This window comes from Geotrypetes seraphini, chromosome 4 (assembly GCF_902459505.1).
Source record: "Geotrypetes seraphini chromosome 4, aGeoSer1.1, whole genome shotgun sequence".
Lineage (NCBI taxonomy): Eukaryota > Metazoa > Chordata > Amphibia > Gymnophiona > Dermophiidae > Geotrypetes > Geotrypetes seraphini.
In genome coordinates, this window is record NC_047087.1 from 18,686,603 (window position 1) to 18,702,594 (window position 15,992).

The following is a 15,992-nucleotide window of genomic DNA, read 5'->3' on the forward strand; positions in this document are numbered from 1 at the left end:
CCAGTACCGAGAGCGGACACAAAGAGACAGAGCGAACTACAATCAATTAACTTTTGGCTGAGGAGATGGTGCGAGGAGGAGGGCTTCCACTTTGTTAGGAACTGGACTACCTTCTTGGGGAAGAACAAGCTCTACAGAAGAGATGGACTGCACCTTAGCACAGCTGGGACGAGGATGCTGGCACGCAACATCCAGAACGTCATAGACTTGGCTTTAAACTGAGAAGAAGGGGAAAGCCGATAGTCGACCTGACCTCGACACATCGGACATCAGTACCTGACAAAGATACTGAACTGGGACATTGTAAAAGAGGACTCGGGTCTGAGGGTGTATGGGTTGAAAAAAGACCTAAAGACGCATTGCAGGGATCGAGGGCACAAATGGACCAGGTAAGCGGGACCAATACAGAACAACAGGAAACAGAGGGGCAAAGTCATTGTGAAAAAGAGCCCAGGACTGAGTGGGAATTAGGAGAGCAGGAGGCGCAGGGGAAACAGGCAGAGGACGTCACACACACACAACGGGAGGAGGACGAAGCTCAGGGGCTGGCAAACCATGAGGGAAACTGCAGGAATACCAAAGCACAAGGGAAACAAAGAGAGAGGACAAAAAACTGGGTCTTAAACTGCCTATACACAAATGCTAGGAGCCTGAGGGCCAAAATGGGAGAACTGGAAATCACAGCCAGCAATAAGGACCTAGACATAATTGGAGTCACAGAAACGTGGTGGACCGAGGACAATCAATGGGATGTGGCCATACCAGGGTACAAACTATACAGGAGAGACAGGACACATAAAAAGGGTGGAGGAATAGCGCTGTACATAAAAGACTCCATACCATCAGCCAGGACGGAAACAACAGTACGGGCGGATGGCCTGGAATCACTATGGGTTAAGCTACAGGGAGGAGCAGGAGCAGACATTAAACTGGGTCTGTACTACCGCCCACCTGGACAACCGGAAGAAATCGACCAGGAGATGGAGGCTGAACTGAAACAGGTATGCAGAAGCGGAAATGTGGTGGTGATGGGGGACTTCAACCATCCTGGGATAGACTGGAGTATTGGGCACTCAAACTGCGCAAGAGAGACAAAATTCATAGAAGTCACGAGGGACTGTTTCATGGAGCAGCTGGTCACGGAACCAACACGGGGCGATGCCACTCTTGACCTAATCTTTAACGGACTAGGGGGGCCAGCAAAGGAGGTGGCGGTATTACCCCCACTAGGTAACAGCGATCACAACATGATCCAGTGCAAGCTTGAAATTGGATCATCAAAGGGGAAAAGAACCACAACGACGGCACTCAACTTCAAAAAAGGAAATTATGATGCCATGAGAAAAATGGTGGGAAAGAAGCTCAAAGGCAACATAGGGAAGACGGAATCCGTAGAAAAAGCCTGGACCTTACTCAAGGAGACTGTGCACGAAGCACAAAGCATATGCATCCCCAAGTTCAGAAAAGGGTGCAAAAAAAATAGAACAAAAAACCCAGTGTGGATAACAAGTGCAGTGAAGAAGGCGATAAGCGACAAGAAAGCATCGTTCAGAAAATGGAAAAAAGACCAAACAGAGGAGAACCAAAAAAGGCACAAAGAACACCAGAAAGAGTGTCACCGAGTGATTAGAAAAGCAAAAAGAGAATACGAAGAGAGACTGGCAAAGGAAGCAACAAACTTCAAGTCGTTCTTCAGATACGTGAAGGGGAAGCAACCGGCGAGAGAAGAAGTGGGACCATTGGACGATGGAGACCGAAAGGGAGTTGTAAAAGAAGAGAAAGAGATAGCTGACAGGTTAAATGAGTCCTTCACGTCAGTCTTCACGATGGAGAATATAACCAACATTCCAGAACCCGAGGAGATCGTAATAGGAGACCAAGAAGATAAGCTGGTCGATTTAGAGGTAAGCCAAGAGGATGTACTCAAGCAGATTGACAGACTAAAGAGCGACAAATCGCCGGGTCCGGATGGCATTCACCCAAGGGTACTCAAGGAACTAAAAGACGTAATAGCGGAGCCACTTCGACAGATATGCAACCTATCCTTAAAAACCGGAGAGATCCCGGAGGATTGGAAAATAGCAAATGTCACGCCCATCTTCAAAAAGGGCGCAAGGGGGGACCCGGGAAACTACAGGCCGGTGAGCCTGACCTCAGTCCCGGGAAAGATGATGGAGGCACTGATTAAAGACGGCATCTGTGAGCACATCGAAAAAAATGGGCAGCTAAAACCAAGTCAACATGGCTTCTGTAAGGGTAGGTCATGCCTCACAAACTTATTGTACTTCTTTGAGGGAGTGAACAGCCAGGTGGATAAAGGGGAATCTATAGACATCATTTACCTTGACTTCCAAAAAGCCTTCGACAAGGTGCCACACGAGAGACTGCTTAAAAAGATATGGAACCACGGGGTACAAGGGGAGGTCCACCGATGGATCAAAAACTGGCTGTCAAACAGGAAGCAGAGGGTTGGCGTAAAGGGCCACTACTCAGACTGGAAAGGGGTCACGAGCGGAGTTCCGCAGGGGTCGGTGCTGGGACCGCTCTTGTTCAATATCTACATAAATGACCTAGAGGCGGGAACTAAGTGTGAAGTCATTAAATTTGCAGATGACACCAAACTATACAGCAGGGCTCAAACCAAGGAAGACTGCGAGGATCTCCAAAAGGATCTAACGCGGCTGGAAAAGTGGGCCGAAAAATGGCAGATGAGCTTCAACGTGGGGAAATGCAAGGTCATGCACGTGGGGAAAAAGAACCCGATGTTCACATACAAAATGGGGGGAACACCACTAGGGGTTAGTAACCTGGAGAGAGACCTGGGAGTGATGGTAGACGCAACACTGAAGGCATCGGCGCAATGCGCCACAGCCTCTAGGAAAGCAAACAGAATGCTGGGTATCATTAAGAAGGGTATTACAACCAGGACGAAGGAAGTTATCATGCCGCTGTATCGTGCAATGGTACGGCCGCATCTGGAGTACTGTGTCCAGTACTGGTCGCCGTACCTCAAGAAAGACATGGCGGTACTTGAGGGAGTACAAAGAAGAGCAACCAAACTGATAAGGGGAATGGAAAATCTCCCATATACCGACAGATTGAAGCAGTTGGGACTTTTCTCCCTGGAGAAGCGAAGACTTAGAGGAGACATGATAGAAACCTTCAAGATCCTGAAGGGCATAGAAAAAGTAGACAGGGACAGATTTTTCAAATTAAGGGGCACCACAAGCACAAGAGGGCATTGGGGGAAATTGAAAGGCGACAGGTTTAGAACAAACGCTAGGAAGTACTTTTTCACTCAGAGGGTGGTGGATACATGGAACGCGCTCCCAGAGGCTGTTGTAGACAAGAAAACACTAAATGGTTTCAAAGAAGGTTTGGATAGATTCCTAGAAGAAAAAGGGATTGGGGGGTATAGATAGGTATAGACCATTGCTCAGTCAATGGGCCTGATGGGCCGCCGCGGGAGCGGACCGCTGAGCAGGATGGACCTATGGTCTGCCTCAGCGGAGGCAACTTCTTATGTTCTTATGTCATAATGCCTCATTCCACCAGTGCCTAAGAGCCAACTTCATCAGTGATGTCATAATGGCTTGATTGTCCTATACACAGCTCACATAAGAATTGCGATACTGAAGGTGTGGCTCACTTTTACAGCTGCTTCCTCTGCACCCAGAGGTTGTGAGATCGAATCCCGGTGCTGCTCCTTGTGACCCTGGGCAAGTTGCTTAATCCTCCAGTGCCCTCAGCTTTGAATGTCAGCTTTGAAATGCCAAAGCCACAAAAAGGCGGTATACAAGTCCCCCATTCCCTTGTTCTGCTTTCCTCATTGCATTCCCTAAAAAAAGCAAGACTACAAGTCCCTACGTGCAATGGGGCAAACCCAGGGCTGGTTCAGCCCTGTTGAGTGAACCTGGATCCAGTTGGCAATCTTATCTGCAATTGATTCTAGTGTAGGAAATTACCAAATGCTAGCTTATCCATAACACCAGAAAATGAATGTGTTTGTAAGAACTGTCTTGGGCAGAAAAGGGGTAAAACCTGTTTTGCTCATGCGGCTTCTCGCTCCCAAAAGTTGTCAGGCCACTCATTCTTGAGGACAAAAAATGTTTGCAAAACCAGTCATGAATCATTCATGCTCACCTTATGTTCTTTCCATCTAACACAGCAATAAATTCTTTTCATCTCGTGAGGCCAGACATTTCTGAGCTAACAGATTTAAACATTCTTCGCTTGCTCTGCCTCTGCTGAGTTGAACCCTTAGAAAATATTCTAAGAGTACAAGACGGAAAACACATAACACAGTTTCAAGTTTATTCTGTCCTTGTTATACCGTCTATCAAAGTATACACTTCTCCCTCTGTATCCGCGGTTTCCGTATCTGCGGATTCACTTATTCGCGATTTTTCGGCTGCTGACTCCACCCCCTAATTTTCATCACAGAACCCGGCGTTTCACATTGGAAATCGCTGCTCCCGGTGGTTCCTGAAGGAAGTTGCTGCTCCTGGCGTTGGACAGAGCAAATCGCAGGTCGGGTTATTCACGGTTTATTATCTTTTTCAGGTCTATTTTACTGAAAAACCGCGAATAGCATGCAAAAAGTTATTTGCGGTTTTTCGGTATTCACCCGCATCCCCCGCGAATACGGAGGGAGAAGTGTACCTAGATGGTTTACAATACTAAATTTAAAAAGAATGGATAAAAAAATAAATCTTTTCCAGAGAAAGGAAAATGGTAAAACCAGAGGACATAATTTGAGGTTGAGGGGTGGTAGATTCAGGGGCAATGTTAGGAAATTCTACTTTACGGAGAGGGTAGTGGATGCCTGGAATGCGCTCCCGAGAGAGGTGGTGGAGAGTAAAACTGTGACTGAGTTCAAAGAAGCGTGGGATGAACACAGAAGATTTAGAATCAGAAAATAATATTAAATATTGAACTAGGCCAGTTACTGGGCAGACTTGCACGGTCTGTGTCTGTGTATGGACGTTTGGTGGAGGATGGGCTGGGGAGGGCTTCAATGGCTGGGAGGGTGTAGATGGGCTGGAGTAAGTCTTAACAGAGATTTTGGCAGTTGGAACCCAAGCACAGTACCGGGTAAAGCTTTGGATTCTTGCCCAGAAATAGCTAAGAAGAAAAATTAAAAAAAATTTAAATTGAATCAGGTTGGGCAGACTGGATGGACCATTCGGGTCTTTATCTGCCGTCATCTACTATGTTAGTTAAAATATAAGAGACAGAAGAGACAGGAACATAATGATACAGAAGGGATATGGGGACAGGATGGAGCAAAGTACATTGAGATTTTAAAAAAGTGAAAAGGGAGGTATGAAGGGAAGGAGAGAACAGTAGGGGAGGGGGGAAGTCGCTTCTTGAAAGCGGCTCTTATTCGTTCCAGGGCTTGATCTTGTTAACTGGGTAGAGAATTCTTTCTCATGTCTGGTCTGCGTTCCTAAATAGGACACATTTTAATGAGTATTACCTCACTCAAACAGGAAGCCCTTTGCTACTACAAAAATAGTTGCACAAAGTTTTGCGACGTGTAAATACTGTACTCGGAAGAAAACATCTTCCTTTCATTTCCGAACACTAAAGAACTGGCAACCTATTCAGGGAGCGTGTGGAGCAAAACTCCACTTACGAACAATGAGTTCACTGTTTCCATGAGCTCCACGACTTTATTCATTCCCACGCCCCTTTTTAACACGATTTTAGGGAAATATAGATCAGTTGCTTGTGCGTGACCAGAGAGGTTAACCTGACACTAACAAAATAAAGCACTGCAAATATTTAATTAAGATAAAATAAAACTCCGTTCAGTTGGGTTAAGGAAATATCCCATAAGACGCTCATCAAAAAGCACAGTGAGGGAGCAGCTGTATAGCCAGACCTCAGATTATTAGGGAGGGGAGGGGTTGAGTCCAGAGTGAGGGTGGGGGGTGGTGCACAGATCCTTCCTCCATGTGAAGCCTGGCTGTTGGCAGTGTGTTTCCTGCCCCCCCCCCCAGGACATGCTTGGATTTTGTGAAACTCGGCATATGCGAGGAGGCCCCCTCCCCCGGGCATTGTAAAAAAATGAGCATACACAGGAGGCGGGCCTCCCTCATTAGGGTTACCATATTTGTAAAGGCAAAAAAAGAGAAAACGACCCTGCCCTCCAACAGTACCCTGCCACGCCCCTGCTTCCCACCAGTCTCGCCCCCTGCCATGCCCCTACCCTGTTCTCCACCAGTGTTACCCCACCTCCCACCTTTCTCCCTATTAGTTATACTAGATTGCTGAAATTAGATGGGAGGATGGGGAGTCTTTCTGCATTGCAGGCCTTGGGCCATCTAATATAATAAAGCCCTAAGCGCGCATGCGCACTCTCAACTGCGTGCTCCCATTTTCCGTGCGCTGTAGGGCACCGCAGGTAGGAGTGTGCATGCGCAAGAATCCCCCGAGGCAGCTGAAGGCCACGGCGGAAGATGGCTGAAGCCTGGCTGGAGGAGGAGCTGCCGGAGCTCCGCAGAGGCAGGAGGTGAGGAGAGAGAGACAGAGACAGATGGATGAGAATGACAGAGGGTCTACTAGGGGGACCAGGAGAGATGGTAGGGGATAGGGAGAGATAGACTTCAGGGAGTGCGGAGGGGGCAGGAGAGAGAGATGGTCTTGGGGAAGGACAGAGGGGGACAGGAAAGGGAAAGATGGCAAAAGAGGATCAGAGAGAGATGGTAGAGGGTGTGAAAGGGGGAAAGGGAGAGATGGAAATGGTAGGATCACTGCTGCTTTGGGCACTGAAGGAGGAAAGGTTGGTACGTCAGGACTGCTGCTGCCGCCTCGGGTAAGTAAAGACTCTGTCAGGTGATAAATGCAATGGAGGATCTATGAGGGCCAAAAGGGTACAAAGGAAATGGTGAAAGGTGAGGTGGTGGGACTGGGATTAGTGGGAGGCAGGGTCCGGGCATGATAGAGGCGGGGCATGGGTGGGGTTAGAGTCAGGGTCAGGGTATAGGTGGGGCTATTCTAGCACCCGTTACTGTAACGAATGTAACGGGCTAAAACACTAGTATTTTTATAAAATGCCATTGTACAAGCCAGGCACTTAACATTTGTGTATGTCTTACACACATAAATGAACAGAATGACATATGCATGTATGTTCATACATGTATGCATATACTCCCTCAAACAAACTGTCCTTACTGTAGGGGCAATGACGAAACTTGTCCTTTCTGAAATTCCGGCATTACCCTTACACACAAGTCCAGCATCGCTTTATTTCTGCCTCCCGCAGGTCTACAGTTACCAGACATATAGGAAAACCTGGACATGTCCTCTTTTTAAAGGACTGTCTGAGTGCCCAGAGGGACTTTCAAAAACCCGGTAGTCTCTCTGGGTTTTGGAAAGCTCCGGCCGCGTCTGGAGGATCTGAGCATGTGCGGATGATGTCACACCCATCCGTTCATGCTCGGAGGACCTCCAGATGCGGCCTTGAGGTCGTAAAAGAAAGACGAGGCTTTGTAGGGATGGGGGCTGGAGGCAGAACGGGGCTGGATCTTGTGTCTGGGTTTCTACGTTGGAAAATCTGGTAACCCTATGCAGGTCCAACTGCACCTCTTCATTATCCCTTCCCCCGCTGGTAAGCAAATGTTCATGGTGGGTCACTGGCACAGGCAGGGCTAAATACAAGCTGTCTCCAGGCTGGCCCCACCCACAGGAAATTACATCATGGGTGGGACACAGCACAGGATAAAGCCCTGCTGAGGCTGACCTGGAAGCAGCATTTATTTGGTGCTGCTTGTGCCAGCGACCTATCACATGTTTGCATACCAGTGGGGGAAGTGATACTGTACCTTTTGGGGGGGAGGGAGGAAGGAATGAAGAGATTCCTGATTGCAGGTGGTGGGGGTAAATGAAGAGGTTCCAGACTGTGGAGGGGGGGGGATGAAGAGGTGCTGGACCAGTGCAGGGTGAGTATGGGGTAAATGAAGAGGTGACTGACCCACATGGGGTAGGGGCAGGATGAAGAGGTACTAGACTGGTGGAGGGTGGAGAGATTCTGAACCTTGGGGGAGAGAAGCAGAGGGAAGGGAGAAAAAGAGAAACTTGTAGCAAAGGAGGAAGAAGAGAGAGAACTTAGACAGTCCTCTAAAACAGTGTTTTTCAACCTTTTTACACCTATGGACCGGCAGAAATAAAAGAATTATTCTGTGGACCAGCATCGGTCCGTGGACCGGTGGTTGAAGAACACTGGGCTAAGTCATGGGCCAGACCCCGCCCATTTCTACCCAATCTCCACCCCAGACCCCGCCCCCATAATAGTACTAATTGCACCTTGCACGTACCGTGCCTTATCTGGAAGCCTTCCCTCTGACGTTGCAACGTCAAAGAGAAGGCTTCCGGTTCAGGCGCAGGATGCCCGTAGGAGCTACTGCCCGTGGCTTTGTGCACTGAATCAGTTAGGAAGAGGGAGCTGGCTCGAAGATAACGCCGCATCGATCACACCGTGGACCGGCGGTTGAAGAGCACTGTTATGGGCCTGATGCACGTGCTGGCCCTGTGGACCGGCAGGAAATTTCTGTGGACCGGCACTGGTCCGTGGACCGGTGGTTGAAGAACACTGCTCTAAAAAGAAAACATGTCCAGGTTTCCCCATACGTATGGTAACCTTATCACTCATGTATGTTCGGTTTCACAAAAATGAAACATTTGGGGAGGGTGTGTGGCTAGCATGAGCCAGGAAAAGTGCTGCCAACTGCCAGGCTTTACATGGAGGAGATATTCTCTTGGTGGGGACCTCTGCCAGCCAAAGCAGCAGACAAGGCCTCAGTTGGGAGGTCCAAATACCAGTTGGGGGTCCCAGGCCCCAAGGGCAATGCCACTGTGGGGTAGGCATTCAGTCTTTTGATAGAAAAGGAGCAAGGCACATCCAATTCTCCGGTGTCTTCAAATCAATTTCCACCCCTACAATACACCCATATATCAATACCCAAAATAGAATGACCCCAAGATCATGACCTCTGTAAGGCCAATACCCATAAACAATAAACAAATCACGTGAAAAGAATGGAAAGTTATAGTTTCTTCAGCCAATCCTATTTATACCATCAACAAGAATAAGAAAAGTATGTTGTAAACCGCTTAGATTTGTAGAAAAGAGGAGGAAGTGACGTCACCGATGCGAACGGGTGCCTGATCTCAGAGCTCCGTTCGGGCCCGGTGCTAAATTGTTAAATACGCTGCGGAAAGAGCATTAAAATATTTTTTAGACGGTGGAGAGGGGAGCGCAAGGAGCAGAGACCACATGGCAACGCGCAAAAAACTCCCGACGGAGAAAACTGGCCAGCGCACACTGGAGCAAGCGCTGAGCCGGACAACACGTGGCAGCACGGGCCTAGAGACCGGAGGAGGTGAGGCAGCACATTCGAGTGGGGCTGCAGCGGAGGTGCATGCAACAGTTGCCGCGCTGGCCCCTGAGTGCTCCCCCGCGGACCCCCTTACCAAGTTAGACATGCAGCGTTGGATTTCTGAAGTGAAAGCTGAAATTTCGGCGGTGGTGGTGCAGGTCCGGGAGGTGGTGCAGGAGCTACGTACGGACCTCGTGGAGGTGGGCAACCGCGTAGAAGTGGTGGAAATGCGCATAGACAGCTGCGAGGACTCAGTGACTGGGATGCAGCGCTCCTTGGAGAATGCCGCCGCGGAACACCAGCTTCTGTTGGATAAGATGGAAGATCTGGAGAACCGGACCAGGCGTAATAACCTGCGGGTGCGGGGCCTGCCTGAACTGCCGGAATACAAAGATGTCAGCGCTACCACTACTACTTTGCTTCGCTGGCTGTTGCAGAACGACACGTTAGATCCAGGTCTGGAGCGTGCCCATAGGGCAATGGGGCCCCGCACATCTGATCAGCCTAAAGACATTGTGCTGTGCCTGAGGAGCTTTGTGCTTAAAGAACAGATTTTCCGCAGAGCTCGAGAGATGGGCACGGTGACCTGGGAGGGTCATAGGCTGGAATTCTATCAAGATCTGGCAGCGAGCACACTACAGAAGCGCAGGGCATTCCGAGAGGTGACCAAGGCCCTGCAGCGTGGCAATCTGCGCTACCGTTGGACTTATCCCTTTGGAGTGGTCATTACTATTAATGGAGTGCATACTAGAGTTACTACAGTGCGTGAAGCCCGAGCCCTACTGCAAAAGGCTGGCATCGAGATTCCGGAGGAACCTGCCTCTTCAGCGGGTGCTGGGCCCAGTGGCGGGGGGCTTCCGGCGACCTTGAGATGGCAGCGTGTGGATCGTGGGTCCCGAGGTGGGAGGGGGGGCTGAGGCGGTGGCCCCTCATCCCAGAATGTTGCTCCCGCCTGATGTATTCTCTATTGCGAGAGGACCATTTATTTTGTTTGGCTGTTCCTACCCCCTTGAGCTGCCTGGGGGCTGTTCCTCCTATGGGGGGGCAGTTTGCCCTCGGTGATTGTGCTCCACTGTTCTAGCTCTGGGGGGGAGCTCCTGGAGGGACACTGTTGCACTGGACATGTTGTGGAGGGGTGGGGGGGTGGGGTGCTGAGGGAGAATGGGGAGAGATGGCGTGCTGGAGGTGGGGAGTGGATTAAGGAGGGTGGATGGAAGGGTGTGTTTGATTTGGGGTGGATGTTGTTTGTTATTTGACAATTTTGTCTGGTTGTGGGGTGGTGGGACAGGGGCTTTGGGGATTGTTACATTCCTTGTATGCTGGTGGGAGATCTGTGGACTCTCACGTGGGGGGGTGGAGGGGTGGGGGTTGCTGGGGAGACAGGTGTTGGGTAGGATTTCTCTTGTCTTTTCTCTTTTCTCTTTCCTCTGGTACCCTATGTACTATGGGGGTGTTTTTTTTCTTGTGGGGGTGGGGGGGGGGGGGGGGGGGGGGAACAGGGGACATTTTGGTTGGGGTTGGGTTTGCATTTTCTATATACTTATTTGAGTTATGGGGGTGTTTAAATTAGTATCTTATAACATTAGGGGTCTCAATTCCCCTAACAAGAGAAGGGCCTTCTATAGGGAATTGCTCCGGTTGAAGGCGGATGTTTGCTTTGTCCAAGAGACTCATTTACTACAGTCCCATGAATCACTGGTTGGGGATCACAGGTTCCCACAAGCCTTTTGGGCTTCCCGGGTGGGCACTTCTAAGAGGTGTGGGGTGGGTATTCTTATCCGTAGGGGGATTCGCTGCGAGATACATAGGGTGGTGAGGGATCCTCAGGGCAGATACATCATGTTGGAGGCTCTGATTGAGGGGGTCCTGTACTCCCTGGTAAATGTTTATGCCCCAAATGAGGACCAAGGGATCTTCTTTCGTGAGTTGGTCCCTCGGATCCTCAAGTTTAAGGGGGGGGGCCCTAGTTCTCGGGGGGGATTTCAATCTTACTGTGACCCCTCACTTGGATAATTCGGGGAGGGCGGATCACTATGGGAAAAGGGATCGTAAACTGTTGCGTGAGGCATTGGCCGGTTTGAATGTGGTGGATTGCTGGAGGTGGCTCCATCCTTCGGTGAAGGACTTTACCTACTTTTCGGGTATACACTCCTCTTATTCCAGAATTGATTATGTTTTTGTGGAGAGGGGACTTCTCCGGAGGGTGGAGTCTGCAGGGATTGAGTCCCTTACGTGGTCGGACCATGCCCCGGTGTGGTTGTGATTCCAGGGGGTGGGAGGGGGGGTAGGACGGAAATTTTGGCGCTTTAATGATAGCCTTCTAGATGACCCGGAGGTGGGACTGCAGATTGAAGGGTGGATACAAGAATATCTGGATGTGAATGTGGAGTGTGGAGCCTCGTTGGAGGCGGTCTGGGAGGGGTTAAAGGCTACCCTTAGGGGCAGGCTGATAGCCCTGTCGTCGGCTCGGCAACGTAAACGGTGGGAGGAGGCAGCTGGTCTGTTGGTCGTTATTGGTAGGTTGGAAAGTTTACATAAACGTTCCCCCTGGAATATAGTGTTGAGGGAGCGCTTGCTCCAGGCCCATAGGGATCTTCAGGCCTTGGACTTGGATAGATTACACTACAATTTACAGCTCCTCCAGCAGAGATATTTTGAATTTTCCAATAAAGCTAGTCGCCTGGTTGCACATCGCCTTAAGGTGAGACAGACGCGAAATCAGATCCTTTCCCTGCGGGCAGCCTCTGGGGAGGTGTTGCAGACTGAGGATGCTATTCGTGCACGCTTTGTGGAATATTATTCACAACTCTATACCCCGGAAGCTTCAGGGCCTTTACAGGACCAGGGTGCTTATTTGACTTCAGCAGAGTTGCCCCAGATTGCTCAGGGGGATGCGGCCCGGTTGGACCGCCCTCTCACATTGATTGAGGCTCGTAGTGCGCTGCGCTCTATGAAACTTGGCAAATCCCCTGGACTGGACGGTTTTACTGTTCGGTACTATAAACGTTTTCAAGATCTGCTGCTGCCCCCTTTGTTGCGTTTTCTTAATTCTTTGCAGGGGAATAGTGCCCTCCCCTTCTTCATGCGCTTGGCAGGGGTGACGGTTTTGGCTAAGGAGGGGAAGGACCCTCTCCAATGTGCATCCTATAGGCCGATATCCCTATTGGGGGTAGATACTAAGATCTTCACGCGCATTCTGGCGGACCGCTTGATGAGTTGGATCCCTCGGCTGATACATCCGGATCAGTCGGGCTTTGTGGTTGGCAGACAGGTGGGGGATAACACGCGTAGGGTCTATAATCTATATGACCGGGCCAGGGGGGGGGTGAGAGAAACGGTGTTTTTGTCTATCGATGCTGAGAAGGCGTTTGATAGAGTTTCTTGGCCCTTCCTGTTTAAGGTTTTGGAATCTGTGGGACTGGGCCCGAGAATGCGGGATTGGATTCGGGTCCTCTATAGTGGCCCTCTGAGTTGTATCAAGGTGAATGGTAGTTATTCAGAGACTTTTTCTCTAGCAAGGGGAACTCGTCAGGGGTGTCCCCTTTCTCCGCTTCTTTTTGCTCTGACTGTGGAACCACTAGCGCAGCGGGTGCGAATGAATCCGGATATTAAGGGAGTCACGGTACCGGGAGGGGATTTTAAGTTGGCTTTGTTTGCGGATGATATTTTGTTCACGGTGGAAGACCCGGCGGCCTCCTTGCCGGCTATATTGCGGGAGCTGGAGATTTATGGGGATGTGTCAGGTTTTCGGGTTAATGTTGGTAAGTCGGAGCTCCTCAACATTAACTTGCCGGCTGACCGGGTTTCCTTCCTTCGAGATCGTTATCCGTTTCGGTGGGTCACCCATTCATTGCGCTATCTAGGGGTCTATTTTGGACCGCCGGGAGTGGGGTTATATGACCTTAACTTTCCACCGCTCTTTCGTCGCATTCGCCAGGATTTACTTAATTGGAAAGATCTGTATTTCTCTTGGTTAGGCCGGGTGGCCATCGTGAAGATGATGATTCTGCCTCGATTGTTGTTCCTATTCCAGGTATTGCCTCTTTGGATTGATAGGAAAATCTTGGAGGGGGTGCAGAGACATATCTTTCATTTCATCTGGGCTGGCAGACGGCCACGGGTGAGTAGGACAGTCTTGTGCATGGGAAGAGGGGATGGGGGGTTGGGGGTCCCGGATGTGGTGAAATACTATCAGGCTGCTCAGCTGCGCGCCCTTCTAGAATGGCAGACGCAGACACCGAAACTGTGGGTGGGAATTGAGCAACGGTTGAGTGAGGGGGTACCTTTGTTACATCGGCCATGGGTACCTGGCAGGGCGAGCCTGACGGGGGGGGTGTCCTCGGTGGTGACTTCCTTGAGGGTATGGAATCAGACCAGGGCATGTTTGCTGGGGAGTAAGAGACATTCCTGGTATACTCCGTTGAGATATAATCCTGGCTTTCCGCCGGGAGGGGATGGGGGAGTGTTTGCAGACTGGGAGTCACGGGGCTTAGTATGTGTGGGGCAACTGTGGGACCCGGTTTTGGGGGGGGTTAGACCCTTTGCGGAACTCAGGGGCAAGTATGGGCTTGGAATAAGGGATTTGTTCCCCTACCTGCAGGTTCTTCATTATATTAGGTCTTCGGGTCTTTAGGGAGACTTGAGGGGTGGTAAGATGCCCTTTGAGCTATTATTGGGCCCAGTGCTTCGGAAGGGAGCCCTCTCCGCTATATATAGGTGCCTTAATGGTCGGGGGGCTTCCCTTCCGTATATGACGGCCTGGGAGGATGATTGTGGCTCTGCTATTTCCTGGGACACTTGGAGCGACATATGGTCTGAGATCTCCTCGGCGGGTATAGCCGCTTTGTTGATTGAAAACGGATATAAGGTTCTTTTTCGTTGGTATTATACCCCTCAAGCTGTGGCTCGCTGGCAGGGGGGTACAAGCGTGCTTTGCTGGAGGGGCTGCGGGGAGGTTGGTACCTATTTGCATATGTGGTGGCAGTGTGGACGGGTGTGTGGATTCTGGACTGAGGTCTTTGCTCGGGTGTCCCGGATCCTGGATGTCCAGATTCCGGCCGATTGGCGACACGCCTTACTGTTTTGGCATCAATTAGACTTGGCTCGGGGGGACTCTTTGTTCTGTAAATTGGCCTTTACTGCTGCTCGATTGGCCATTGCCTCTCGGTGGAATCAGGTGCCTCCTCCCACGTGGGCCTTGGTGGAACAACGTTTGCTCTCTTGGCAGAATCTGTATCACTTAACGGCTCTGAGGCATGGTAAACTGCATGGCTATGCCCACGTGTGGCGTCAATTTCGGGCTTCTGTGGGGGTTTGTGGTAGGGGTGGTCGAGGGCTATGAGCTGGTCATGGGGGGGTGCTGGGTGGGTGAAGCTGGGGGGATCTCATATATCTATTTAGTCCCAATTGGTGGGTTTTTGCTTAGTATAGACTGTTCCCAACCTTATTGAAAGCTGTGGGTTTTGCGGTTCGTCCCTGGGGGGTGGGTGGGGGGGTATTGATTGTGTATGGGTGGGGATAATAGAGTGTTACTCTTAGATGGTAGGACTTGCACATGTCTATATAGCTGATTGTATTGCTGTGTGTTATCTTGGAATGTGATATTTTGCTTTTTGTATTTTGGTTCTTGTACCTCATGTGCAATTGCTATGTATTGTTTGGAGTGTTTTCTCAATAAAAGTTTTTCAATTGAAAAAAAAAAAAAGATTTGTAGAAATTTTTAAATAAATAAATAAATGCTAGGGGATTCATCGAGGAAGAAGGCACCCCTCAAGTACTGTGCTTGATAAGATGTGACCAAGCGATTGAAGGTGTCAAACTTAACGTATGTTGTCCACTTAATTACATAACGTTGACATATCTTTAAGATGAACCACTCCCGCTGACTGTACTGCTTGAACTTTGATATGTAATTTCTGAATTGTCTTCTCACTTTGTTGCAACCTGAAATCCTGAGTTTAGCGCATACTTGTACTACTCGAAAGGGTCCAGAGAAGAGCGACTAAAATGGTTAAGGGGCTGGAGGAGTTGCCCTACAGCGAGAGATTAGAGAAACTGGGCCTCTTCTCCCTTGAAAAGAGGAGACTGAGAGGGGACATGATCAAAACATTCAAGGTACTGAAGGGAATAGACTTAGTAGATAAGGACAGGTTGTTCACCCTCTCCAAGGTAGGGAGAATGAGAGGGCACTCTCTAAAGTTGAAAGGGGATAGATTCCGTACAAATGTAAGGCAGTTCTTCACCCAGAGAGTGGTGGAAAACTGGAACGCTCTTCCGGAGGATGTTATAGGGGAAAACACCCTCCAGGGATTCAAGACCAAGTTAGAGAAGTTCCTGCTGAACCGGAACGTATGCAGGTAGGGCTAGTGTCAGTTAGGGCACTGGTCTTTGACCTGGGGGCCACCGTGGGAGCGGACTGCTGGGCACAGCTGACCCAGCAGCGGCAATTCTTATGTTCTTATTGCCAATCAAAAATGAATTGGTCTTTTGAAGAAAATCTAAAAGTCTTTCAAGGCAATCTACCAAGGCTCACCCTCCTCAGAAGTAGCATACCAATAGAAGGGAGGGGGGGGGGGGGTCATCCTGTCCCAGGTGCAAGGAGCCCAG

The 15,992-nt window shown here is 49.9% G+C and overlaps 1 protein-coding gene across 5 annotated transcripts in view; it reads right to left on the reverse strand.

Moving 5' to 3' along the window:
• Nucleotides 1-15,992, reverse strand: part of WFDC1 (WAP four-disulfide core domain 1) — an 80,161-nt gene that overhangs the window by 21,040 nt on the left and 43,129 nt on the right. The gene's annotated exons all lie outside the window — the stretch shown is intronic.